This window comes from Chiloscyllium punctatum, chromosome 1 (assembly GCF_047496795.1).
Source record: "Chiloscyllium punctatum isolate Juve2018m chromosome 1, sChiPun1.3, whole genome shotgun sequence".
In the NCBI taxonomy this organism is placed as follows: Eukaryota; Metazoa; Chordata; class Chondrichthyes; order Orectolobiformes; family Hemiscylliidae; genus Chiloscyllium; species Chiloscyllium punctatum.
The window spans coordinates 135219591-135246647 of record NC_092739.1 but is presented as its reverse complement, the minus strand read 5'-3'; the positions used below and the strand labels follow the sequence as shown (position 1 = coordinate 135246647).

Below are 27057 nucleotides of genomic sequence, written 5' to 3'. Positions count from 1 at the left end.
AGAACAGCACAGGTCCTTCAGCCCACGATGTTGTGCTGGCCTTTTATCCTACTCTAAAAATCAGACGAACCGACATATCCTTCATTATATTATCTTCCACGTGCCTATCCAAGAGTTGCTTATATGCCCCTAATGTATCTACCACCACATCAACAGTGCATTCCAAGCACCATTCTGTGTAAAGAACCTATCTCCCTTAAACCTTTCTCCAATTACCTTAAAATGATGCCCCTCATGAGACATTTCTGCCAGGTGAAAATGTCTCTGGCTATCCACTATCTATGCCTATCACTTTGTACACCTCTATGAAATCACTTCTCATTTGCCTTTGCTCCAAAGAAAAAGCCCTCGATCCCTCAAGCTTTCATAAGACATGCCTTCCAGTCCAGGCAGCATCCTGGCAAAACTCCTCAGAACCCTCTCTAAAGTTTCCACATCTTTCCTATAATGAGGCGACCAGAACAGAACACAATATTCCAAGTGTGGTCTAACCAGGGATATATAGAGCTGCAGCATAACATCACAGCTCTTAAACTCAACCTCCCTTGCTAATGAAAGTCAACACACCACACACCTTAACAACCCTATCAACTTCAGTGGTAACTTTGAGGAATCTATGGGCACAGACCCCAAGAACCCTCTGTTCTTCCACGTTGCCAAGAATTGTGCCTTTAACCTTGTATTCTGCATTCAAATTTGACCTTCCAAAATGCTTCTCTTCACACTTTTCCAGGTTACACTCAATTTGCCACTTCATAGCCCAGTTATGCATTGTCAATATCTCGTTGCAACCTACAACAGCCCTCCAACCTTAGTACTGTCAGCAAACTTACGAACCCACTCTTTCACTTTCTCATCTAAGTCATTTTTATAAAGTCACAGAGTCCCAGAACTGATCCCTGCGGAACATCACAAGTCACTGAGCTCCAGGCTGAATACCTTCCACCTAGTACCACCCTCTGTCTATGGGCTCGCCAATTCTGTATCCATACAGCCACTTTCCCTTTTCTATGCCTGCTTACTTGCTGAATGAGCCTATTATGGGGAACCTTATCAAGCACCTTGCTAAAATCCATGTACACCATATCCACTGCTCTACCTTCAATATGTTTTGTCACATCCTTAAAAGAATATTCACTAAGGACTGAGGCAGACCATCTCTAATCAAACTGCGGTTTCCAAGTAATCATAAATCCTGTCTCTGAAACCTCTCCAATAATTTGCTCACCACTGATGCAAGACTGACTGGTCTTTAATACTCAAGATTATCTCTATTCCCTTTCTTGAATAAGGGAATAATATTTGCCACCCTCCAACCATCTGGCACTACTCCAGTGGACAGTGAGGATGCAAAGATCATCACCAAAAGTGCAGCAACCTTTTCTCTAGCTTCCTGTAGTAACCTAGGGTATATCCTGTCTGGCCCAGGAGATTTATCTATCCTGATGTTTTTCAAAATTTTCAGCATATTCTCCTTCTTAAGGTCAACCTGTTCTAGCATATCAGTCTGTTTCATACTGTGCTCAGAAATGTCAAGTTATCTCAGTAGAGAATCCCGAAGTAAAGTATTCATTAAGAACCTCCCCTACCTCCTCAAACTTCAGTCACAAGTTCCCTCCACTATCTCTGATCTGTCCTACCCTCACTCTGGTCATCATCTTGTTCCTCATGTGTAGAATGCCTTAGGGTTTCCTTATTCTGGATTAGTGGTGCTGGAAAAGCACAGTAGTTCAGGCAGCATCCAAGGAGCAACAAAATCGACGTTTCGGGCAAAAGCCCTTCCTAATGAAGGGCTTTTGCCCAAAATGTCGATTTTGCTGCTCCTTGGATGCTGCCTGAACTGCTGTGCTCTTCCAGCACCACTAATCCAGAATCTGGTTTCCAGCATCTGCAGTCATTGTTTTTACCCCTTAGGGTTTTCCTTAACCCTACCCACCAAGGCTTTTCATGCCTCCTTCTAGCTCTAAGTCTATTCTTCAATTCCTTCATGGCTACCTACTAACCCTCTAATGCCCTGTCTGATCCTTGCTTCCTCAACCTTCAGTAAGCTTCCTTCTTCCTCTTGACTAGATGTTCCACATCCCTTGTCACGCAAGATTCCTTCAACCTATCATCATTCCTTACATCAGTGCAACAAACCTGTCCAGCACCATCAGCAAGTGCTTGCTAAACAACCTCCATACTCCTATCGTGCATTTCCCCAAGAATATTGGTTCCTGCCTAATAGCATTGTAATTCTCCCTCCCCCAATTAAATATTTTCCCATACCATCTGTGCCTAGCCCTTTCCATGAGTATAGTAAATGGTCAGGGAATGGTGATCACAATTACAAAAATGGTCTCCCAGAGAGCTGACACTTGGCATGGTTCATTGCCAAGCACCAAATCCAATATGGCCTCCCCTCTCGTCAGCCTATTTACATATTGAGTCAGGAACCCTTGCTGGACATACCCAACAAAAACTGTTCCATCCAAACTATCTGAACTAACATCCTGACTACTGCTAGGAGGCCTGTACACAACTTCCATCAGGGTCTTTTGCCTTTGCAGCTCCTCAAATCTACCTACACAGATTCTACAGCTTCCAACTGTCTATGACTTCTTGCTATCAATTTCATTTTATTTATTACTATCAAGTGGAGACAATAGTAACTGTTAGTCCAGAGACCTAGGTAATGTTTTGGGGACCTAGATTTGAATTCCACTATTGCAGATGGTCTAATTTGAATTCAAGTGAAAAAAAATCTGGAATTAAGAATCGAATTATAACCATGAATCCATTGCTGATTGCAAGGAAAAAGCCATCTAGTTCACTAATGTCCTTTAGGGGAAAGAAATCCTAACCTGGTCTGGCTCTACACGTGACTCCAGATCCACACAGCAATTACCCTGTGGGCAATTAGATACTGACAATAAATGCTGACTTAACTCGCAACAGCCTCATCTTGTGAATGAACAAAAAAATGTAGCTAGGGAGGCAGTAGGATCCCTCAAAAGTTCAGCAAGGCAACCTGTGTGGAAGTGCAAGAGATGGGAGAGATACTAAACAAGTATTTTTAAAATCAGTATTTATTGTGGAGAAGGACATGGAAGATGCAGAATGTGGGAAAATAAATGGTGACAGCTTGAAAATTGTCCTTATTACAGAGGTGGTAGTGCTGATGTCTTAAAATGCATAAAGTGAATAAATTCCCAGGACCTGATCAGGTGTACCCTCAAAGTCTGTGGGACGTTAAGGAATTGATTAGTGGGCCTCTTGCCATCAATAGACACAGGTCAGGTTCTGGAAGACTGGAGATTGGCTAATGTAGTGCCACAATTTAAAAGAGGTGGTAAGGAAAGCCAGGGAACTATAGATCAGTGAGCCTGGAATTGGTGGTGGGCAAGTTGTTGGAGTGAATCCTGATGGACAGGATTTACAAGTATTTGGATAGGCAAAGACTAATTAGGGATAGACAACATGGCTTTGTGTCTGGGAAAGAATGTCTCACAAACTTGACTGAGTTGTTTGAAGAGATAATGAAGAGGATTGATGAGTGCAGAGCAGTGGACATCATTGATATGGTCTTCAGCAAGCCGTTCGACAAGGTTCATGGTAAACTGGCTAGCACGGTTAGATCACATGGAATACAGGGAGAACTAGCCATTTGGATACAGAACTGACTCGAAAGTAGAAGACAGTGGTTGCTTTTCAGATTGGAGGCCTGCAACCAGTAGTGTGCCACAAGGATCAGTGCTAGGTCCATGCTTTTTGTCATTTATATAAATGATTTGGAAGTGAACATAGGAGGTATAGCAAGTTTGCAGATGACACCAAAATTACAGGAATAGGAGACAGCTAAGAAGGTTACCTCAGATTACAATGGGATGTTGATCAGATGGGCCAATGGGATGAGGAGTGGTAGATGGAGTTTCATTTAGATAAATGTGAGGTGCTGTATTGTAGAAAGGCAAATCAGATCAGGATTATACACTTAATAGTAAGGCCTTGGGAGTATTACTGAACAAAGACGGACAAATGCTAGGATGGACAGAGTCATCATCTCTGAGTTGTTGCCGGTGCCATGTGACAGTGAGGCAAGGAATAGGGAGAGAATGCAGTTGAACACGTGGCTGCAAGGATGGTGTAGGAGGGAGGGCTTCAGGTATTTGGACAATTGGACTGCAATCTGGGGAAGGTGGGACCTGTACAAGCAGGACGGGTTGCACCTGAACCAGAAGGGCATCAATATCCTGGGAGGTAGGTTTGCGAGCACTCTTCGGGGGGAGGGGCGGGGGGGGGTGTTAAACTAATTTGGCAGGGGGATGGGATACAGACTTGTAGTTCAGCAAGTAGGCTAGCTGTTTGTCAGGATGTCCAAGAATGTAGGGAGGCTGTGGAGAAGGTAGCACTGACAGGGACTACTTGCGGACACAGATGGGTTCAAGTGTGTATACTTCAACACAAGGAGTATCAGAAATAAAAGGTGGGTGAACTTAAGGCATGGATCGGTACCTGGGACTACAATGTTGTGGCCATCACGGATACGTGGATAGAAGGAGGACAGGGATGGTTGTTGGAGGTTCCTGGTTACAGATGTTTCAATAAGATTAGGGAGGGTGGTAAAAAAGGAGGGGGGGGGTGGCGTTGCTAATTAGAAATGGTATAACAGCTGCAGAAAGGCAGTTCGAGGGGAATCTGCCTTTGGCGGTAGTATGGGCTGAAATCAGAAATAGGAAAGCAGTCACCTTGTTGGTTGTTTACTATAGGCCCCCCAATAGCAGCAGAGATGTGGAGAAACAGATTGGGAAACAGATTTTGGAAAGGTGCAGAAGCCACAGGGTAATAGTCATGGGTGATTGCAACTTCCCAAATATTGATTGGAAGCTCTTTAGATCAAGTAGATTGGACGGGGCAGTGTTTGTGCCGTGTGTCCAGGAAGCTTTTCTAACTCAGTATGTAGATTGTTCGACCAGAGGGGAGGCCATATTGGATTTGGTACTTGGTAACGAACTGGAACAAGTGATGGGCTTGTTAGTGGGTGAACATTTTGGTGATGGTGACCACAATTCTGTGAATTTCACCTTGGTTATGGAGAGATAGGTGCGTGCAACAGGGAAGGTTTTACAATTGGGGGGAAGGGTAAATATGATGCTGTAAGACAGAATCTGAGGAGCAGAAGTTGGGAGCATAGGCTGTCAGGGAAGGATGTCATGGAAATATGGAACTTTTTTAAGGAACAGTTACGACGTGTCCTTGATATGTATGTACCTGTCAGGCAGGAAAGAGATGGTCGTGTGAGGGAACCTTGGTTGACGAGGAAGGTTGAATGTCTTGTAAAGAGGAAGAAGGAGGCTTACATAAGGTTGAGGAAACAAGGTTCAGACAGAGCGTTGGAGGGATACAGGATAGCCAGAAGGGAGCTGAAGAAAGGGATTAGGAGAGCTAAGAGAGGGCATGAAAAATCTTTGGTGGGTAAGATCAAGGATAACCCCAAGGTATTTTATGCGCATGTGAGAAACATGAGAATGAGGAGAACGAGGGTAGTCCAATCAAGGACAGTAGTGGGAGACTGTGTATTGAGTCAGAAGAGATAGGAAAGGTCTTGAATGAGTACTTTTCTTCAGTATTTACAAATGAGAGGGACCGTATTTAGGAAGAGTGTGAGAAACGGACTGGTAAGCTAGAAGAGATACTTGTTAGGAAGGAAGAGGTGTTGGGCATTTTGAAAAATTTGAGGATAGACAAGTCCCCCGGGCCTGATGGGGTATATCCTAGGATTATGTGGGAAGCAAGAGAGGAAACTGCAGAGCCGTTGGCAATGATCTTTTCGTCTTCACTGTCAATGGGGGTGGTACCAGGGGACTGGAAGTGGCAAATGCTGTGCCCCAGTTCAAAAAAGGGAGTAGGGATAACCCCGGGAATTACAGGCCAGTTAACCTTACTTCCATGGTAGGCAAAGGAAAGGGTACTGAGGGATAGGATTTATGAGTACCTGGAAAGACACTGCTTGATTAGGGACAGCCAGCACGGATTTGTGAAGGGTAGGTCTTGCCTTACAAGTCTTATTGAATTCTTCGAGGAGGTGACCAAGCATGTGGATGAGGGTAGAGCAGTGGATGTAGTGTACATGGATTTTAGTAAGGCATTTGATAAGGTTCCCCATGGTAGGCTCATGCGGAAAGTCAAGAGGCATGAAATAGAGGGAAATGTAACCAGTTGGATAGAAAACTGGCTAACCGGTCGAAGTCAGAGAGTGGTGGTAGATGGTAAGTATTCAGTCTGGAGCCCAGTTACAAGTGGAGTTCCGCAGGGATCAGTTCTGGGTCCTCTGCTGTTTGTAATTTTTATTAATGACATGGAAGAGGGAGTCGAAGGATAGGTCAGTAAATTTGCAGACGATACGAAGATTGGTGGAGTTGTGGATAGTGAGGAGGGCTGTTGTCGGCTGCAAAGGGACTTAGATATGATGCAGAGCTGGGCTGAGGAGTGGCAGATGGAGTTCAACCCTGTCAAGTGAGAGGTTGTCCATTTTGGAAGGACAAATAAGAATGCAGAATACAGGGTTAACAGTAGGGTTCTTAGTAAGGTGGAGGAGCAGAGGGATCTTGGGGTCTATGTTCATAGATCTTTGAAAGTTGCCACTCAGGTGGATAGAGCTTGGAAGAAGGCCTATGGTGTATTAGTGTTCATTAGCAGAGGGATTGAATTCAAGAGTCGTGAGGTGATGTTGTAGCTGTACAGAACCTTGGTTAGGCCACATTTGGAGTACTGTGTGCAGTTCTGGTCGCCTCACTTTAGGAAAGGTGTTGAAGCTTTGGAGAAGGTGCAGAGGAGATTTACCAGGATGTTGCCTGGAATGGAGAATAGGTCGTACAAGGATAGGTTGAGAGTGCTAGGCCTTTTCTCATTGGAACGGCGAAGGATGAGGGGTGACTTGATAGAGGTTTATAAGATGATCAGAGGAATAGATAGAGTAGATAGTCAGAAACTTTTTCCCTGGGTACAGTGTGTTACAAGGGGACATAAATTTAAGGTGAAGGGTGGAAGGTATTGGGGGCGGGGGGGGGGGGGGCAGGGGAGAAGAATGTCAGGAGTAGATTCTTTACCCAGAAAGTGGTGGGGGCATGGAATGTGCTGCCTGTGGAAGTGGCAGTGTCAGAATTATTGGTGACCTTTAAGCAGCAATTGGATAGGTACACGGATGGGTGCTTAAGCTAGGACAAATGTTCGGCACAACATCATGGGCCAAAGTGCCTGTTCTGTGCTGTATTGTTCTATGTTCTAAAGAGATCTTGGAGTGCTGGTTCATAGCTCCTTGAAAGTGGAGTCACAGGTGGATAGGTTAGTAAGGGTGGCATTAAGTATGCTTTCCTTTATTGGTCAGAGCAGATCGTATAGAAGTTGCAAGGTCATGTTCCGGCTATACAGAACATTGGTTAGGCCACTTTTGGATTAGTGTGTATTTTTGGTCTACCTCTTACAGAGAGGATGTTGTGAAACTAGAAAGGGTTCAGAAAAGATTTACAAGGATGTTGGAGAGTTTGAGCTATAGGGAGAAGCTGTATTCCCTGGAACGTCGGTGGTTGAGGATGACCTTATAGAGGTTTATAAAATCATGAGGGGCATGATAAGGATAAATAGACGAAGTCTTTCCCCTGGGGTGGGGGTGGGGGAAATCCAGAATGAGAGGGCGTAGGTTTGGGGCGAGAGGAACAAGATATAAAAAGGGACGTAAGGGGTAACTTTTTCACACAGATGGTGGCGAATGTATGGAATGAGCTGCTAGAGGAAGTGATGGAGACTGGTAGAATTACAATATTTTAAAAGGCATCTGGATGGTTATGTGAATACTATAGGTTTACAGGGATACAGACGAAGTGTTGGTAAACTGGATTAGTTAATTTAGTATATCTGTTCAGCATGGACGAGTTGAACCAAAAGGATCTGTTTCTCTGTTATACATCTCTGACTGATTAAGAAAAAAGCCCGCCCCCTTCAGTGTACCTTGGATATTTCGTTCCCAACCCTCATTCCCTCAACCTATCATCTGGGTGATGCACACGTCTCCTGATAACCACAGCCATATTCTTCCTGAGCAGATTATTGCTCACCTCCAATGGCGTCAGTTTCCAAGAGTACAGAACCTACTTCGCAATGTTCAGGAAGAGATCAAACTACCCAATTTCCTAGTGCCCATACAATGCAGGGACAGTGACGATCAACATTCTGAATTGACAAAGTTCTTAATGCTGACTCCTTCCGACCTGCGATAGGCTGCTGGATCTGCCTATGGATCAACTACCCTTCCTTCCCACCTATCCATTCCACCTTCCACTCACCTATCACCATCACTCCTTTTTCTATCTAATCATATTCCTAGCTACCTTCCCCTCCCCAGCCCCACTCCTCTCCCATATATCTCTCCTCCCCCTTAGCACCCCTCCCATTCCTGATAAAGACTTATGCTCGAAACTTCAACACTCCTATTCCTCGGATGTTGCCTGACCAGCTGTGCTTTTCTAGTGCCACATTTTTTGACTAACTATAGATCAAGCCAATTTGTCTGTATCGGTGTTATTCATAGCAAAATGGAAGAATTAATTAAACCACAAGAAATAGAAACAGAAGTAAGCTATTTGCACCCTCAAGCCTGCTCTACCATTCAATGGAATCATGAATGATCCAACATTACTAATGTCCACTTTTCTCCCATAACTGTTGACCCCTCCTGATCAAAAATATCTCTACCTTGAATGTATACAGGATATAGCCACCACAATTCTCTGTGGGAACCCTCAGGAAGAAATTCTTCTTCATCACAGTCTTAAATTGGGCCCCTTTATCCTGAGTGTGTGCCCTGTGGTCCTTGACCCTCTGGTGAGAAAACATCCTCTCAGCACTTACCCTGTCAAGGCCCTTAAAAATCCTATGTTTCATGAAGTCACCTCTCAGTCTTCTAAACTGTAATGAAGAGAGTCCAAATAGGTTTGGCCATTGCTCTTAAGATAATCCCTCCAATGACAAGGATCCTCCTGGTGAACCTTCTCTGAACTGCTTCTAATGATGCGATATATTTCCTTAAATAAGGGCACCAAACTGCTCACAGTACTGTAGATGGGATCTCACCAGCACTTGGTACAGTTGCATGAAGACTTCCTTTCTTATACTTCAACCTCCTCGAAATAAAGATCAATATTCCACTTGTCTTCCAGATCACCTGCTGCACCTGTGCTAGCTTGGTGTTAGTCGCGAATGTTTTGATCAGCCAAATATAGTGCAGTGAACGCTACCTTTTTCCTATTTTGTTGCTGACATCACCACAGACACTAATGGCCATTACCTTTATTTAAGCTCTCCATTCTTTCCAGGCACACTTCGTCTTACCACAAATTGCTACTATGTTAGACATTCTCAACATCTTTAATTGGTTTTCAACATGATCGTTCCTAGATCATTTCATCACCCAACCATTAATTTAAGGCCCTGTTTTCTATCCTGAGTATTCAAAGCACTGATGCAAATTTTAAGTAAAGCCTGTTTTAGTGGAATACTTCCTTCTTCCCGAGTGTATAGGTTCACCTTCCACCACTCCTAGAAGTGGAGATGCATGGAGGCTTTGCTAGTTCACCATCTTTTGCCTAATTACGCCAAGTGTCAAACTTGTATGGCACAACCATTTTATAAAATAAACTGATTGCAATAGCTGCTTCTATTTGCCAAAGTAATAATGACAGAAACTAGAAGTAATTTAATTGTTAGTTCCCAGTGGCTCAAATAAACAACCAAAAAGAGCAAAGTAAGCAATTTCTGTATGTTTAGAAATTTTGTATTGGTTAGTCTGAATTCAACTTAGTGTGATCATATTAACATAATTTTACAGATAAAAAACCACATTCCATGTATGCACTGAGTATGCTACTTCACACCTTATCTTTTGGCTACATGGAGCAAAGAGGCAATAGGCAGATTGAAGAACATCCATGAGCCTACTTCTGCACCTTGCCAATAACCTTAAGATATAGGAGCAGAAACTGGGCCATTCAGCCCACAAAGTTTGCCCAGTCATTCAATCATGGCTGATAAGTTTCTCAATCCCATTCTCCCCACGTTCTGAGTATCAAGGCTTATCTCAGTCTTAAATATACTCAATGACCTGGCCTCCACAGCTTTCTATGGCAATGATTCCATAGATTCACCATACTCTCGCTTAAGTTTCTCGATATCTCTGTTCTAAACGGTCTTCCATTTACTCCAGCACTATGCCCTCAGATCTTAGTCTCTCCTACAAATGAAAGCATCTTCCCAACATCCACCCTGTCCAGGCCTTTCAGTATTCTGAATGTATCAATTAGATCTGCCCATCATCCTTCTAAACTCCAACATATATAAACATTCCTCATATATAAGCTGTTCATTCCTGTGACCATTCTCAAACGCCTTTTGAACATGCTCCAAGGCCAGTACATCCTTCCTGAGATATCGGGCCCAAAACTGCACACAATATTCCTAATCTGGTCTGACAAGAGCCTTATATAGCCAAAGTACATCCCTGCTTTTATATTCAAGGCCTCTCAAAACAAATGCCATCATTGCATTTGCCTTCCTAACTACTGACTCATCCTGCAAGTTTACTTTGAGAGAACTAGTTGACTCTTAAAAACCTCTTCAATGGCTTGTTAATGGTAACACCAGGATACATCAAGACATACCAGGAGATAGAAAAGATGTGTAGGAAAAACAAAGTTACAGTGATCATGGGAGAATTTGTGGTCAGATGGCTCTGGAGAGTGGGGACACACTCTCCATCAGGATGTATGAAGCCTTCTACAACTAGTGGGTACTGCAGAGATTGGAAAGCATCACCAGTCCTGGGAATGACATTTTGTTTTAATTTTTTAAGCTTCCTTGTAAAGTTTTGGTCCAGGAAGGGCTTTTGCCCGAAACTTCGATTTCGAAGCGACTTGGATGCTGCCTGAACTGCTGTGTTCTTCCAGCACCACTAATCCAGACTTTAAGGAGCTGTCAATTAGCTAATGAAATGTAATTGTTTAACTGTTTTCTCAAAATCAGTGTAAACACAATCTTCTCAGTAGACAAAGCAAATTTTTAACCAAAGTATAAGCCAAATTTCACAACTTCAGTTTACCATGGCAACAAGAGAATATGTATGTTAACTCCAGTTCAAAATTCTCACATTTCACAAAACATGAAAAAACAACTTAAATTTGAAATGGAATTACAGTGTGATGAAAAATATCTTCTTGAAGGAAATACTCAGTTCTACTTTTCGTGCTTTCGTGGGAAAGCAATTCTCATTTTAAGAGAGGGGGTGAAGCAGCAGGACACCAGCAGAGTCATTCTGATCAAGTGATATAGTGTAAAGCCGACAATAGAGCAAAAACAAAAAACAACGACTGTACTCTTGGCTACCTTCTCCCCAGCCCCATCACCCCCCATTTATCTCTCCACCCCAGAGGCTTCCTGTCTTCAGTCCTACTAAAAAGGGCTTTTGCCCGAAACATCGATTTTCCTGCTCCTCGGATACTGCCTGACCTGCTGTGCTTTTCCAGCACCACTCTAATCTAAACATCTAAACTTTGGTTTCCAGCATCTGGAGTCCTCACTTTTGCTTAAAGCCTACAATAGCTTTCATGGTAACATAAACCAGGCCAAGTGTTTAGCTAGTGGCTGAAGTAGTACGGGTTCTACATTAATGATTACCTTAAGCCTAAACTTTTCCTATGCCATTTAGTCAGATTAATCAAAGGAACCACTGGAATTTGCCTTGTGGCATGGGTTTCAAAAGAACCTTATGAAACCAGCAACCTCACAGTTGGTGACATTGTTGTGTCATTCAGGTAATGTATAGGAACATAGTACATACAAATAAGAGTAGGCTATTCAACTCAAGCTTGTTCCATCTTCCGTGAGATCATGGTGAATCTGTGGCCTAAGTTCATATACCTGCCTTTGCTCCTTATCCTCAGACTTAATCAAAAATTGATCCTGCATCCACGACTGTTTGTGGAAACGTTTCAAACACCCTGTGCATAGAAGTGCTTTCTAACATCTCTCCTGATGAGTCTGGCCCTAATTCTTGGACTATGTCCCTAGTCTAGAACCCCCAAAACAAGAGAAAAAGTTTATTTTTTAATCTACCCTATCTTGTTAATAACAAAGATTACCTCTTAACCTTCTAGATTTGAGAGAAAAGAGGCAAAATTTATCCTCATAGCTTAAGCACCTAGATGTCATTCTTGTGCATTGCACACCCTCCAAGACCAATATAATCATTCCTAAGGTGTGGTACCCCCGATCTGCTCACAGTACTCCAAGCTGGATCTAACTAGGGTTTTGTATAAATGTAACTAGGCAAAGGTGAGGACTGCAGTTGCTGGAAACCAGAGTTTAGATCAGGGTGGTGCTGGAAAAGCACAGCAGGTCAGGCAGCATCCAAGAAACAGGAAAATTGATATTTCGAGGAACAGATGAAGGGCTTTTGCCCAAAATGTCTATTTTCCTGCTCCTCGGATGCTGCCTGACCTGATGTGCTTTTCCAGCACCACTCTGATCTAAACTTTTGTAGAAGTGCAGTCTAACTTCCGTATCTTTGTACTTCAGTCCTCCAGATGTAAAAGCCAGCATTCTATTCGTTGTCTCAACTATTTGCTGCACCTGTGTGACATTTTAAATATCTATGCACCGAACCCCCAAGTCACTTTGCACATGATTTAAATACAGGGGCTGTCAAATGTACAAAGAATGCTGACCTATACTTTTAGTCCAAAATGGACAACTTCTGGTCACATTCTGCTATTTTGAGCACCTACCAGTAAATCCTACTTTGTTACTACCACTCAAGCAATTTGCCAGCCACGTCAGTAATTTGCCTTCAATTCTGCGACATTTTCTTAGTTAACATTCGCCAGAAGTCCATATAAAACAACAATCAACAATTCCCCTGTCTACTACCTCAGTCACCTCCAAAAAATAAATTCAATGAGTAGCTGTATTTTGGTAAGGCAAACCAGGGTAGGACTTATACAGGTAATGGTAGGACCCTGGGAAGTATTGCCAAACAAGGAGACCAAGGGATGCAGGCGCATAGTTCCTTTGAAGGTGGAGTCACAGGTTGACAGTGGTGAGGCAGCATTTGACTTGCTTGCCTTCATTGTTCAGTGCACTGACTATAGGAATTGGGACATAATGTTGTGGCTGTACAGGACATTGGTGAGGCGAGGCCACTATTAGAATACTACATACAATTCCAGCCACCCTTCCATAGAAAGGTGCTGTTAAACCGGAGTGCAGAAAAAACATTTACAACAGTGGTGGCAATGGTAACAGCTCGGGCTTTGGCAGTCAACCATGAGGCAGCTAATGTGCTCAGAAAGAACTCTTGCAGTTGGCGATATTGTGGTTTCTTCAAGGTCGAGAGCAGGCAGCCAGCAGCCTTGAGCACCTGGCAGTGAGAGCAAGCAGCCCAGGGTAGCAGTAGGGGCAAGGTTGAGCCCTTGTGAGGAGTCCAAACCCAGCATAGCCATGTGCTTATAGACCAGGATGTTGAACCTTTAACTGGGTTTCTTTGTTTGTCTAACTTTTAGTAAGGAGGGCTGTAATTTCTACTTTGCACCTAAGATTCCGTACTTAGGTATCTTTGTGGCTAACATGGCACCCCAAGTGGCGACTTCTAAACTTTTCACTGTATTCATGTTAATACATAACAATATACCTAATTAAATTCAAGTGAAAAAATTTAAGGATGTTGCCAGGGCTAGAGGTTTGAGTAAGAGGCAAGAGGCTGAACAGGCTGGGATTTTTCCCCTGGAGCAGAGGCAGAGGGGTGACCTTGTAGAGGTTCATAAAATCATAAGGTATGGATTGGGCGAATAGACAAAGTCGCATTTCTAATATGCGGTGTGGGAGAATGAGACCTAAACTAGAGGGCATGGGTTTAAAGCCAGAACAGAGAAAAATGTTTAAAAAAAAGGACACGGGGACTAACTTTTTCAAACAGAGGATGGTCAGTGTATGGAACAAGCTGCCAGAGGAAGTGGTGGAGGTCGGTACAAATACAATGTTTAAAAGACATCTGAATGGGTATATGATTAGAAAGGGTTTATGGGATATGGGCCAAATGCTGGCACATGGGACTAGTTCAGATTAGGATGTCTGGTCAGCATAGATGAATTGAAACAATGGCCCTGTTTCCGTGCTGTATAACCCTAACTGAGGTTTGTCAGGCATGACCTACTTTTTAAAAAAAATCCATTCTGGCTCGCCCTGATTGCCCAAAAATTTTAAAAGGTGCTCAGTAACCCCATCCTTGATTACAGAATCAAACAACTTCCCCATCCCAGCTATTAGCCTTGCAATTACTTGATTTTCCTCTTTTGCTGGGCTTAAAAGTAAAAGGTTGACGTGTAATTTTCCAATCCAGAGGGATGACTTGTAGAGCGAAGGATTTCTGAAAGATTATCTAGTTTGGGGATTTATATTGTGCTCCCTACTTTAATACCCTTAGATGGGAATTATCAGGTCCTGGAGATTTGTCACTCTTCAAGGTGGGTAGGGTTGGAGGGTGGAGATGGGGATGTCTCGGGTACAGATAAAAGTATAATGCCTCAAATGGGAAAGGATACAACAAGAAATTCCAGAGCTCCCGGATTACAATGGGATCTTGATCAGATGAGCCAATGGGCTGAGTAGTGGCAGATGGAGTTTAATTCAGATAAATGCAAGGTGCTGCATTTTGGGAAAGCAAATCTTAGCAGGACTTATACACTTAATGGTAAGGTCCTAGGGAGTGTTGCTGAACAGAGACTTTGGATTGCAGATTCATAGCTCCTTGAAAGTGGAGTTGCAGGTTGATAGGATACTGAAGAAGGTATGCTTTCCTTTACTGGTCAGAGTATTGAGTACAGGAGTTGGGAGGTCATGTTGGTTAAGCCACTTTTGGATTATTGCGTGCTATTCTGGTCTCCTTCCTATCGGAAAGATGTTGTGAAACTTGAAAGGGTTCAGAAAAGATTTACAAAGATGTTGTCAGGGTTGGAGGATTTGACCTATAAAGGAGATTGAATTGGCTAGGGATGCTTTCCCTGGAGCGTCGGAGGCTGAGGGGTGACCTTATCGAGGTTTATAAAATCATGAGGGGCATGGATAGGATGAATAGACAGACATTTTCCTGGAGTGGGGGAGTCCAGAACTAGAGTGCATAGGTTTAGGGTGAGAGGGGAAAGATATAAAAGAGACCCAAGGGGCAAATATTTTATGCAGAGGGTGGTGAGTGTGTGGAACGGGTATAAAAATAGGAAGGGTTTGGAGGGATATGGGCCAGGTGCTGGCAGGTGGGACTAGATTGGGTTGGGATATTTGGTCAGCATGGACGAGTTGGACTGAAGGGTATGTTTCCGTGTTGTACACTTTCTTAACTCTATGACAAAGGAGATAGAAACTAAGAAAAAGAAAAAAAAGTGTGCTTATAACAAGTGTCAGGCAGAAATTAAAGTTGTGAACCAAGAAGAATATCAAAGGTTCAGAGGGGAGGTAGAAAAAAAATGAACAAAACAAATAGGAATGAGAAAATAATGGCAGCCAACATAAAAAAAATCTAAAATGTATTCTATGGCCATGCAAAGGTATTAAAAAGGTAGTAAAAAGAAGGTAAAAGGGCCAACTAGGGACCAAATAAAGGGAATTTACACCTGAAGGCAGAGAGAATTGGCTGAGGTGTTAAATGCATCTGTCTTTACCAAAGACAGAAAGCTATGCAAGGCCATGGTGACAGAAAAGGGAAACTTAGTAACTAGAAGGGCTCAAGATTGGTAGAGCAGAAGTAGTGTTGTATAGGCAATTGTTAAAGTTGACAAAGAATTTTAAGGAAGGAGGATGAAAATTGCAGGGGTACTGGCAAAACCCAAACGAGCAGTTAAGATACAGATACTGCCTGGAAGCGTGGGAAGAGCCAGATTCCACGGAGCCATTCAAGTGAAAATAATGAGCAAAGTTATGGGGGAAAAGCCAGAGACTGGCACTAGGTAATGATGCTCACTTAAACTGAAGCAGGCACAATGGGCTTTTCTGCACTGTAACACTTGTGATTCTACATAAATATCAGCATCGGCACAATTAGAAGTGATTATTTATTGAAAGATGTTAATATTTAGTTTTCCTTACACATTAAAAAAATCTGGATAAAGAGTCAATACAAAAGGTCTAGAATTCAAAGCATGATTTCAACTTTGAGAAAGATTTGTCTCCTACTTTAGTTCAACATTGTGGTTGTCTGTAGCAGGGCTCACTTATCAGATCTAGCTAACTGCAAAACAAATGGCCTTATAAAGTATCAGTATCGTGAACTCTGGTCTTAAGTCTAGTTAATTCTCTGAAGTATTAAGTTTGAACTATTAAGCCTCAGAAAGGAATAAATCAAATATACTTTTGTTTACAAAAAAAGGTACTGGAACCAAACTCTCCCGAATGGTGTGATAAATTTGTCAAGTGATCACATTCATATAGCTCAAATCAACATCATTATCTTAAAGGAAAACAGAAATCCTAGAAGACAAGACAATTAGGATCTGAAGAAGAGCTTTTGCCCAAAACATTGATTTTCCTGCTCTTCGGATGCTGCCTAACATGCTGTGCTTTTCCAGCCCCACACACTCTATTCTAATCTCCAGCCCTCACTTTCTCCTAGACAACTAGGTCTTGTTAATTAAGAAGCTCCACTTGGAAGTTAGAAAAAAAAAATTAACACTATTGACATCTAAATTTATGGAACTTTGGTTTTCCCTTAACATAATTGCCTTATCAAACCTTGCATTTTCTTCTCCTCCTTGTTCCATTGCTACTTAAAATGTCAATTAGTTCCCTCCATAGGTATGTGGCTACAAATCAGAGTTCCCTTCAACCTATTTCCCTCATCATTGTCAAGGGGTTTCACTTGAAGAAATTTAAGTAAAAAACTTCATTACTGCATTAAATGATAACTTACTGGATAAAGTGATTTTCATTCATTGTACTTGGAAATTTCTGTTACTGAAGATAAATGGCAAATTTTATTTTAACACTTTTTTTAAGATTTGAGAGGTTAATACAGATCGGTACTGACCCAAGCACTCACTAAAAAACTTTATCTTAGTCAATTTGTGGCGCCTGTCTGGTGGGGGATGGTTTGTGTTTATAAGTATGCCACCTACAGGGGTTAAAAATTGTGGACACTTTCATAATACTGGTTTACATTGGAACTTTCAGTAGAACATCTGTCTTTTTCACCAATATAACATACATTTTTGAATTCAGCCTTGCAAAAGATAACAGCAATATTAAACTGACCAAATATGACAGTACAAATACACACACTTAACTGATCGCAGGTTATATTTGTCGGGTGCACAGGAAAGAATATAAATAGTGTGAAATACCATGAAATGCTTAGTGAAACAGTATTAGAGAATGCTGGCCTCATGCAAAACCTACAAACACTTCATTAAATGACAGTGCCACGTTTAATATTGTGAAAAACATTTCTTTTGCAAGTGATACAAGCATCTTTCATGCTCCTCAAAAAACAAATAATGTCATAGAAAAATTCCTAAGATATCCTACTATACATCATACAGCCACCAAATAAATGTTGAAATTAATCAAAAATATTTTTCCTCAGAAGTACGTCACATTCATGATGTTTTGTAATAGTCAGATTTTCCGGAAGTCAACACTTAACATAACCACAAGGCCTTAAATCTGAATACTGCAATCCAGTATTCCAAAACATCAGCCACAGTTAAAACTTTTTTCATTTTATTCATAAGATGCAAACATGTCTGGCTAGTTCAGCATTTATTGGTCATTCATAATTGCTCTGGAGAAATGGCGTTAAGCTGCCTTCTTGAACTGCTGGTGCTTGGGGATATAGGAACACCAATAGTGCTACTAAGAAGGAAATTTTGGGATTTTTACCCTGCAATAGTGAATAAATAATAAAGAACAAAAGCAGCTGAAATCTCCTGGAGGGCAAGCTAAGCAGAGGACTCAAATACTGTTAAACTTTTAACTTAATACCTTTATTTTTCTTGTTTAAATTAAGATGGGCTTCAATGTGAACGATTACCTTATTTCTTTATTTTTCTACTTATTCTGTGAAAGTAATGCTTAGCTTTTTAAACTATTTTTCTTACTACACCATACCTAGGCTTTTGTACCTGAGGTAGCACAATGCAGGGCAACATTTTACACTTTTTCACTGTACTCCTATATTTGAGTTCAGGAAGTCCCCAGGTTACGAACATTAAAAAAAAATCACAACACCAGGTTTAATTGGAAGCACTAGCTTTCGGAGCGCTGCTCCTTCATCAGGTGGTTGTGACAATGACTTGGTGCTCCTCAAACTCTCTTTAAGGTGCAGTACTTCCACTGGAAGCACAAGGCACAACGTAACTAATTCATAATTTATAAAGACTGACTTTTTGGTTAAAAGCACAGCTTACAGCAACTGGTGAGGGAAAATAGACTGGTTTCTTATCAGTAAGAAAAAAAATTGCCAACAATAAGTGAAAAATATTGTGGGAAAACCTAAAAAGAGATAGTTCTCAGATAAATGTAACAATTTTCGAACTACCTTAAGAATAAATCGTTTCTTTCTATCATTAACATTCTATTTTCCCATGCCCTTCATAGTGCCCCATGCAGCTTCAGGAATTTATTTTAAACCAGAAGCTTACTGAACAGATCGCCAATCAAAATAGAAAAACACCATCGTTCCCATAAAACATAGTCCAACATGTATTATTACATTGTGTTTCAAAATGTAAACCTATGTCTACTTTTAATTTTTGGCAGAATCCAAGTCACAGCAATATGTTTTTGCATTGTTGGGATTGGCTGGTGTGGCTGCTTTATCGTAGTTAAAAATCACAACATCAGGTTATAGTCCAACAGGTTTAATTGGAAGCACACTAGCTTTCAGAACAGTGCTCCTTCTTCAGGTGGTTGTGGGGGACACAATTGTAAGGCACAGAATTTATAGCAAAATTTATAGTGAAACTATCATGATATTCAAACAGATGAAAGACTCAACAGACAATCAAGGTATTTTTCAATGTATAATTTCACTTACATCACACTAAATTTTTGCTATAAATTCTGTGCCTTACAATTGTGTCCTCCACAATCACCTGAAGAAGGAGCAGCGCTCCAAAAGCTAGTGTGCTTCCAATTAAACCTGTTGGACCATAACCTGGTGTTGTGATTTTTAACTTTGTACACCCTAGTCCAAAACCGACATCTCCAAATCATGCTTTATCATAGTCACACAGGTTGACATCCCAAAGAAAAAGGCCCTTTGTCCCAACAAGTCTGCACCAGTCAAAAACCACCGCTTAAATTCATTTACCTTCGATATCATTTAATATTTGGATGTAGGTTTGCTCGCTGAGCCGAAACGTCCATTTCATGAAAATAAATCTTCCAGCTCAGCGAGCAAACCTACATCCAGAACCTCAACCTTAGCTACAAATCTTCTCAAAACCCGTATTTAATAATAGACAGTGTCAATTGTAGATCATTTGGTAGCATTCCAAGCTACCCCTCCACTAGAAAATTGTAGGTTCGAGTCCATTCTAGAACTTTCAGCACAAAATTCTGAATTTACATCCCATCACAGTCAGTACAGGGTAGACAGATGTTTTTAAAGTTTCTCAGAAATGGAATATAAAAAGGTATAAACAGGAAAGTGCAGCTGAAGCAGAGGATGAACCATGATGTTATTAAATTGTGGAGCAGATTTGAGGGGTATTAGCTACCTTCACATTTATGTTCTGACTGAGCAAGTACTGTTGAGTGTGCTTTATTTTCAATGAGGCATTAAATGGAGACCATGAACTGCTCTCTAAATTGGAGAAAGGAAACTACCATGGCACCTCAAGATAGGTGCATACAAGTTATCCCTAGTAATCCGGCCAATATTCATCCTTCAAACAAAATCACAAGCAAAATTATCGAGTCATTATTACACTGCTGTTTGTCAAAGGTTGCCATATGCAAGTTGGCTGTAGTTTTTCCTACTAAAGTAACTTGCACTTAACTGTTAAACAGTACACCATTGGCTGTAAAGTGTTTTGGGATGTCATGGAATTATTTGAACTGTGTAATTCCATGCATTTTAGTAACTAATCCAAGACTATAGTCACACATTGTCTTTTAACATTGCAGATGGAAAAGAAAGTCTTTAACAGTCAATGACATCATCCATTCCAAATTGTGCCAAACAAAACGTCATTCCAATTAGAACTAGAGGACATAGGTTTAGAGTGAGGGGGAAAGATAAATGAGATCTACGGGGCAACTTTTTCACGCAGAGGGTGGTACATATATGGAATGAGCTGCCAGAGGAAGTGGTGGAGGCTAGTGCGATTACAACATTTAAAAGGCATTTGGATGGGGATATGCAGCATAGGAAGGATTTCGAGGGATATGGGCCAGGTGCTGGCAGGTGGGACTAGATTGGGTTGGGATACATGGTCGGCATGGACAAGTTGGACCGAAGGGTCTGTTTCCGTGCTGTACATCGGTATGATTCTATAACTACTGCATAGAGCTTATATATGTGCACAAATCACAGAACTGACATTTTTCCACATCAAAAAAAAAATTCCTTCTACGTTTGCTTATGTCACGTACATAAATGTAACCCAAAAAGACTTTGCGGAAACCCACTCAACTCCCACCTATCCCCAATAATATGACACTTGCTAATAAGCTATATATTAAACTGGGAAGGTAGTTCATTGGTCCTATAACATTCAAAATTGCCTTTATATCAATCTTTCATTTATTCCCAATACAAAATATAAGAAAATCAAATATCTGATTTTTTAATTCATAAAATTTGATTACTTGAAAAAATCCCATAAGTCAAATTACCAATGAAGTGGAGGCACAACTAGAATTTCACCAGTTTAGCCATGTGCAAAAATGTGTGTCTCACACACATAACGTACACAAGAACACCATCCATAATGACGATGGGCATCTCTTTCTATTAGAGAAACAATTGCTTACATAAAGCTTAAGGTAACCAATCCACAAATGAGTGGTAAGGTGCGGAGACAAGTCTTCATGAATTACCACAGTTGGTATTGAGATTGAACCCAATTTGTTGTTGGCTTTATTCTGCACCGGTCTCTACTCAGCTGGCTAACTGAGCTAACCAATCCCCCTACGTGCAATATATTAAGTGTGCACATTTACTTAGAGGCATGTTTCAGTCTCAGGTGCAACACATCTTAATGAAGATTCTAGGTTGTTATCCACCAGTTTCAAATGGTATTTTAATTTCAGAGTAGTGGCTTAGAGTGTTCATCTGTACATTTATGCCCAATTAAACTGTCCCTGTTCTCCATCTAGAACATTTTTATGTTTATTGCCTTTTACCATGTTGTTATGCAGTTATTGTTAGGATTAATTTCTTCTGTTGATTTCTTTTATTGGTTGAGTTGGCCATAAAAGAAGGACAGGACCTCTTTCATTATTCAGATGCTGGTGCTTCCATAACATTGAAAGCTAGAGTTTTTAATGTGTATTACACACAATAATTAGTAAATAACCCATAAGCAGTAACCAAGAGGAATAATACAAACAATGATCAAAACACACACACTGCTTTTGTCTTACCATTTTGCCAATAAATGCACATAACATTTAGAGTACATATGCATATACCACAAGAATGAGTAGTGATGACATGCCTGTGGCTGTATTTTTTTCCCTCATTTATTTAAATGAGGAAAACATTTGGTTTCCCAATTAGCCATTTATGGTTAGTAGTTAACATATTAAACTGGAAACCACTGAATAAACCTCGACATAAGCATACTTTTTGACACATTTGATTAAAACGGAGATTTACTGAATCCTGTAGCTTGGATACCAAAGGAAGAAGATATCCACAGTAAATCTTGGCCAGTTTTCCTCAGATTTAAACTCCCAGGTTATCCTCTTATAGTCATTTCTAGGTATAAATCAACCCCACCAAACACCATAACTCCTCAATCTTTTAACTGCCATTAATGAAGTCTCTTATTGCCCCATGTTGTTGAAATATTAATAGTGCTAACATCTATGTACTTTTCCAAATACTGTAAGCCTATGGACAAACTACTTCAATTTTTAAACTGATGAAGTGATTCCATTAAAGTGGCTCGGTTAAAGAAAAAATTACATTGCGAACATGTGATTAATGAACACTTTCGTGCAGAAACGGAATTATTGATGTCTTTGGATCTGCATATTCAGCAAGGAGTCAACGCCTTCACGACATCAAGGGAGGTAAACAAACGAATTAGATTGCTGAATCACAAGTTTTGCGAAGAATGTTGCATTAACTTCATCCTCTACATTAGTGGAGGATCTTGTCAGCACAGCCACACCTGGTAATCCTCCTCTATATTCAACCATCGACAAGCTCCCTTAATCACATTCCACAGATCACTGAATATGGTAGCAACCTCTCTTTCCACGTACACTAAGCGCCAATTCTCTCACTCTTGCCCCCTGGAGTAAACAACAATTCTGTAAATTTATAATTCAGCGACCATTTCCATGCACATCGAATACCTGGCCAAACTCCCTCAACGCTATCTTCCAGGTCGCAGAATAGCATCGTCCTTTCTTTCACACTAGATCACCTGACAAGCCCCGAAAAGGATGTTTCTCCATCTCAGAATGGTACCTGATCTGTCCAATGTTTAATACAGAAAATGTAGCCCCTTCAACCCATCAACCATTATCCTTTTATACCTGACAACAGAAGTTTATCAACAAACACAGCAACAATGTTCCCACAGCAGAAGCTGATACAGATAGACAGACGGTACCTGTTGTGTCCTCTCCCAGTCACTGTTAAGTGCTGTTATTTATTTTCCCCTTCAGAATTTTTTTCCTCTCTTTTAATGCCTCTTCCCTCTATCAGTCCACAATCCCTTGATGATGGAGTGTCAGTGAATCAGGAGCCCGGATGGATATGTGTGTCTCCTCTCCCTTCCCATATCCTGCAATAATAAAAGATGTGCTTGGTAAGGGAGGAAAAAAAACCTCACCCAACCTTGCAAAAAAAAAGGAAAGCAGATATATGGAGAGATATTGCCCTTCCTCTCACGTAACAGCCTGAGCTAATAGCAACCACAGACGGGGTGAGGGTGGGCAGAAATCTAGGCTGCTTCTATTGACAGGAATTCCAACCAATTCTAACGCAAAGTCCCGCGTGCCCGACCCACCTCCTCTCCAACGGTTAATTCGTGGGGGTGGGGACAGCAAGCAACTGCCAATCAGGGAATAGTAAGCGGCGCGAGCGTATTCAGGTGGGCGGGAGGAGGAATGGGGAGTGTTCTCGCGCTTCCAGCCCCGCCCTTCGCCTCCTGACGTGAGGCAGCGGGCAAGGATTGGCACCGAAAGGGAGCGGGGCGAGGGAGGATTCTCCAATCAGCGCAATGGAGGTGGGGTTCAGGTGTCGGTGTTTGACAACTAATTTCTTGATTGATTGGCAGCCACATTAGCCCAATGAGGACAGAGAATAGATGGGTGGAGTCGCCCAACCGTGAACATGCGATGGACCTTTTCATCGCGGCGACGCAAATCGGATTTAGTGTGAGTCACGACTTGACGGTCAGCGTCTGTCAAAAATCTGGAGAATAAAACTCTTCAGAAGCCGAAAATGTAAGCTAAGGACAGAAACCACTCAGCAGTTTCTGAAGACAGATGAACAGAAAGTTTATCAAAATCCGTGAAAAGGGAATCAACCGAAGGGGTTTTTAAATTGGATTTTTTAAAATGTAAAAGTTAAAAAAAGCATTGACAACAGCATCAAAAATATTATAACCATTCTTCAAAATCGATCTTCAATCCTGAATATAACTAACTCCATCTTCTCCATCAACCACAAAGTCTTTAAAAAACTAGCGGGATTTCAGCCTTAGATTCATATAGATGTACAGCACGGAAACAGACCCTTCGGACCAACTCGTCCGTGCCAACCAGATGTCCCAACCTAATGTAGCCCCATTTACCAGCACTTGGCCCATATCCCTCCAAACCCTTCCTATTTATATACCCATCCAGATGCCTTTTAAATGTTACAATTGTACAAACCACCTACTTCCTTTGGCACCTCATCCCATGCACACACTCCTCTCTGCGTGAGCCCCTTGAGTCCCTTCTATATCCTTCTCCTCTCGACCTAAACCTATGTTCTGTAGTTATGGACACCCCCACTCCAGGGAAAACTCTTTGTCTATTTATCCAATCCATGCCCCTCATGATTTTATAAAACGCTGTAAAGTCACCCCTCAGCCTCTAATGCTCCACAGAAAGCAGCCCCTGCCTATTCAGCGTCTCCGTATACCTCAATTCCTCCAACCCTGGCCACATCCTTGTAAATCTTTCCTGAACCCTTTCAAGTTTCACAACATCCCAGAGACCAGAACTGCACAAAATATTCCAAAAGTGGCTTGCCAATGCCTTGTACAGCTGCAACATGACTTCCCAACTGCTCACTCAATACTCTGACCAGTAAATGAAAGCATACCAAACGGCTTCTTCACTATCCTACTGACCTGTGACTCCATTTTCAAGGAGGTATGAACCTGCATCCAAGGTCTATTTGTTCAGCAACACTCCCCAGGACCTTACCATTAAGCGTATATGTCCTGCTAAGCTTTGCTTTTCCAAAATGCAGCATCTCACATTTATCTAAATTAAACTCCATCTGCCGCTCCTTCGCCCATTGGCCCATAACCTTCTTCACTGTCTACTACACCTCAAATTTTGGTATCATTTGCAAACTTACTAACTATACCTTGTATGATCACATCCAAATCATTTATATAAATGACGAAAAGTAGTAGATCCAGCACCAATCCTTGTGGTACTCCACTGGTCACAGGCTTGTAGTCTGAAAAACAACCCTCCACCACCACCCTCTGTCTTCTACCTTTGAGCCAGTTCTATGCGTGTCTCGAGAGAATTCCTAGAAGCATGGCATTCCAACCAGAACTCTATCAAGAAACAAATTGATTTGGACCCCATTTACCACCCCCTAAGAAAAAGAATAGGAATTGACATCACCAACCCAAAGAAACCCAAACATATAAATAGAAAGCAGGAATCTTCAGCAGTGCTTCATCCGGAGGTTTACTGAACATGTTACCTTGTATGGTGATAAAACATCTGAAATTGAACCTTCCAGCTCAGCGAGCAAACCTACACCCAGATCTCATTTAGTATATCTCCCATCTCCTGTGGCTCCACACAACAGCTGCCTTGCTGATCTTTGAGGGGCCCTATTCTCTCCCTAATTACTCTTTTGTACTTGATGTATTTAGAACATAGAACAGTACAGCACAGGAACAGGCCCTTTGGCCCACGATGTTGTGCCAAACATGATGCAAAATAAAACTAATCCCTTCTGCCTTCCCTTGGTCCACATCCTTCCATTGCTTGCATATTCATGTGCTTATCTAAAAGACCTTAACTGTCCTTATCCTATCTGCCTCTTGTAAAAACACTTTGGATTCTCCTTACCCTAATTGCCAAAGCTATCTCATTTCCCCTTTTTGCCTTCCTGATTTGCCTCTTTAGTATACTCCTACTGCCTTTATACTCTTTTAAATATTCACTCGATCTCTCCTGTCTATACCTGACATATGCTTCCTTCTTTTACTTAACCAAACCCTCAATTTCTCCAGTCATCCAGCATTCCCTACACCTACTAGCCTTTCCTTTCTCTGGACTCTGGTTATCTAATTTCTAAAGTTTTCCCATTTTCCAGCCGTTCCTTTACCTGAAAACATTTGGCCCCAATCAGCTGTTGAAATTGTTCTATCTCTTACAGCCAGTCAATGAAGAAGGGTACCAGAAGTCAATGTCTAGTTTTTGAAAAACGTAGACAATTTTATAGCTCCCAACTCTACAAAGCATCACCTGAAAGTGTTCTCTCCGTCCACTTCTCAGCATATGCAGTGTCAGTTAATCTATGATCAGCACTGTGCTCCACTAATAATGAAAGACCAATTCTTTCTGGAGTTTGACACGAGTAGAATTCCTAAACCACAACGTCTTCATTTACTTGAAGATTTCAGTGCAAATGTGGGCAGGGACCTTGAAGCATGACCCTCATGCCTTAGGCATTAAGTCCTTGGAAAAGATGAGTGAGAATAGAGACCATTTGATCTTTACTGCTATCGCAAGCTTTGTGTAATTTATACCTTTACTTGCTTAAAACATGCCACAAGGAAACTTTGGAACATCTGAGATAAGGGCACTATATTAGTCAGAAGTTTTTAAAACAAACAACACAGCTATGCTACACAGAGCAAGCAATTGCAGATCAACTACAGGGTGTTGGGAAGGACATTTAGAATTTTCATTGTGTAATAGTAAAGGAAAAGCGATATACTCTAATTCCAAGTCAGGATGGCCCTTGTCTAATCCCATTAGCCAGCATTTGGCCCATGTCCCTCTAAACCCTTCCTATTGATGTATCCATCCAGATGCCTTTTAAATGTTGTAATTGTACCTGCCAGCCCTCGCTCATACATGCACCGCCTACTGTGACAAAGTTGCCCCTCAGATCATTTTTAAATCTTTCCCCTCTCACCTTTACTGTGCCCTCTACTTTTGGTCTCGCCTAACCTAGGATATGTTAGATTGCTGCTTTGTCCTGAATGGTGTCAAACTTCTTGAATGTTGTTAGAGGTGTTGGAAGGGCACTTGCCCAAAATGTCGACTCTCTTGCTCTTCGGATGCTGCCTGACCTGCCGTCCTTTTCCAGCGCTATGCTTTTCAATTCTGACTCCAGTATTTGCAGTCCTCATTTTCTCCAAGGAGCTGCATCCAACCAGGCAAGTGGAATGCATTCCACCACACTCCTGACTTGTGCCTTGTAGATAGTACTTTGGCATGGATTCACAGGAGGTGAGTTACTTGACACAGAATTCCTGGTTTTATCTGATCTTGTAACCTCAGTATGCATACGGTTGATCCAGTTCAGTTTCTGGTCAATGGTAACTTCCAGGA

At 41.6% G+C, this 27057-nt stretch overlaps 1 protein-coding gene across 6 annotated transcripts in view; it reads right to left on the bottom strand.

Annotated features, from left to right (window-relative positions):
- Positions 1-23164, bottom strand: part of zbtb7c (zinc finger and BTB domain containing 7C) — a 221183-nt gene extending 198019 nt beyond the window's left edge. For all 6 annotated transcript variants that reach the window (XM_072574763.1, XM_072574739.1, XM_072574802.1 and 3 more), the window contains exon 1: positions 22863-23164. The gene's annotated coding sequence lies outside the window, so the exon portion shown is untranslated. The remainder of the gene's footprint in view (positions 1-22862) is intronic.
- Positions 23165-27057: the final 3893 nt, after the last annotated feature.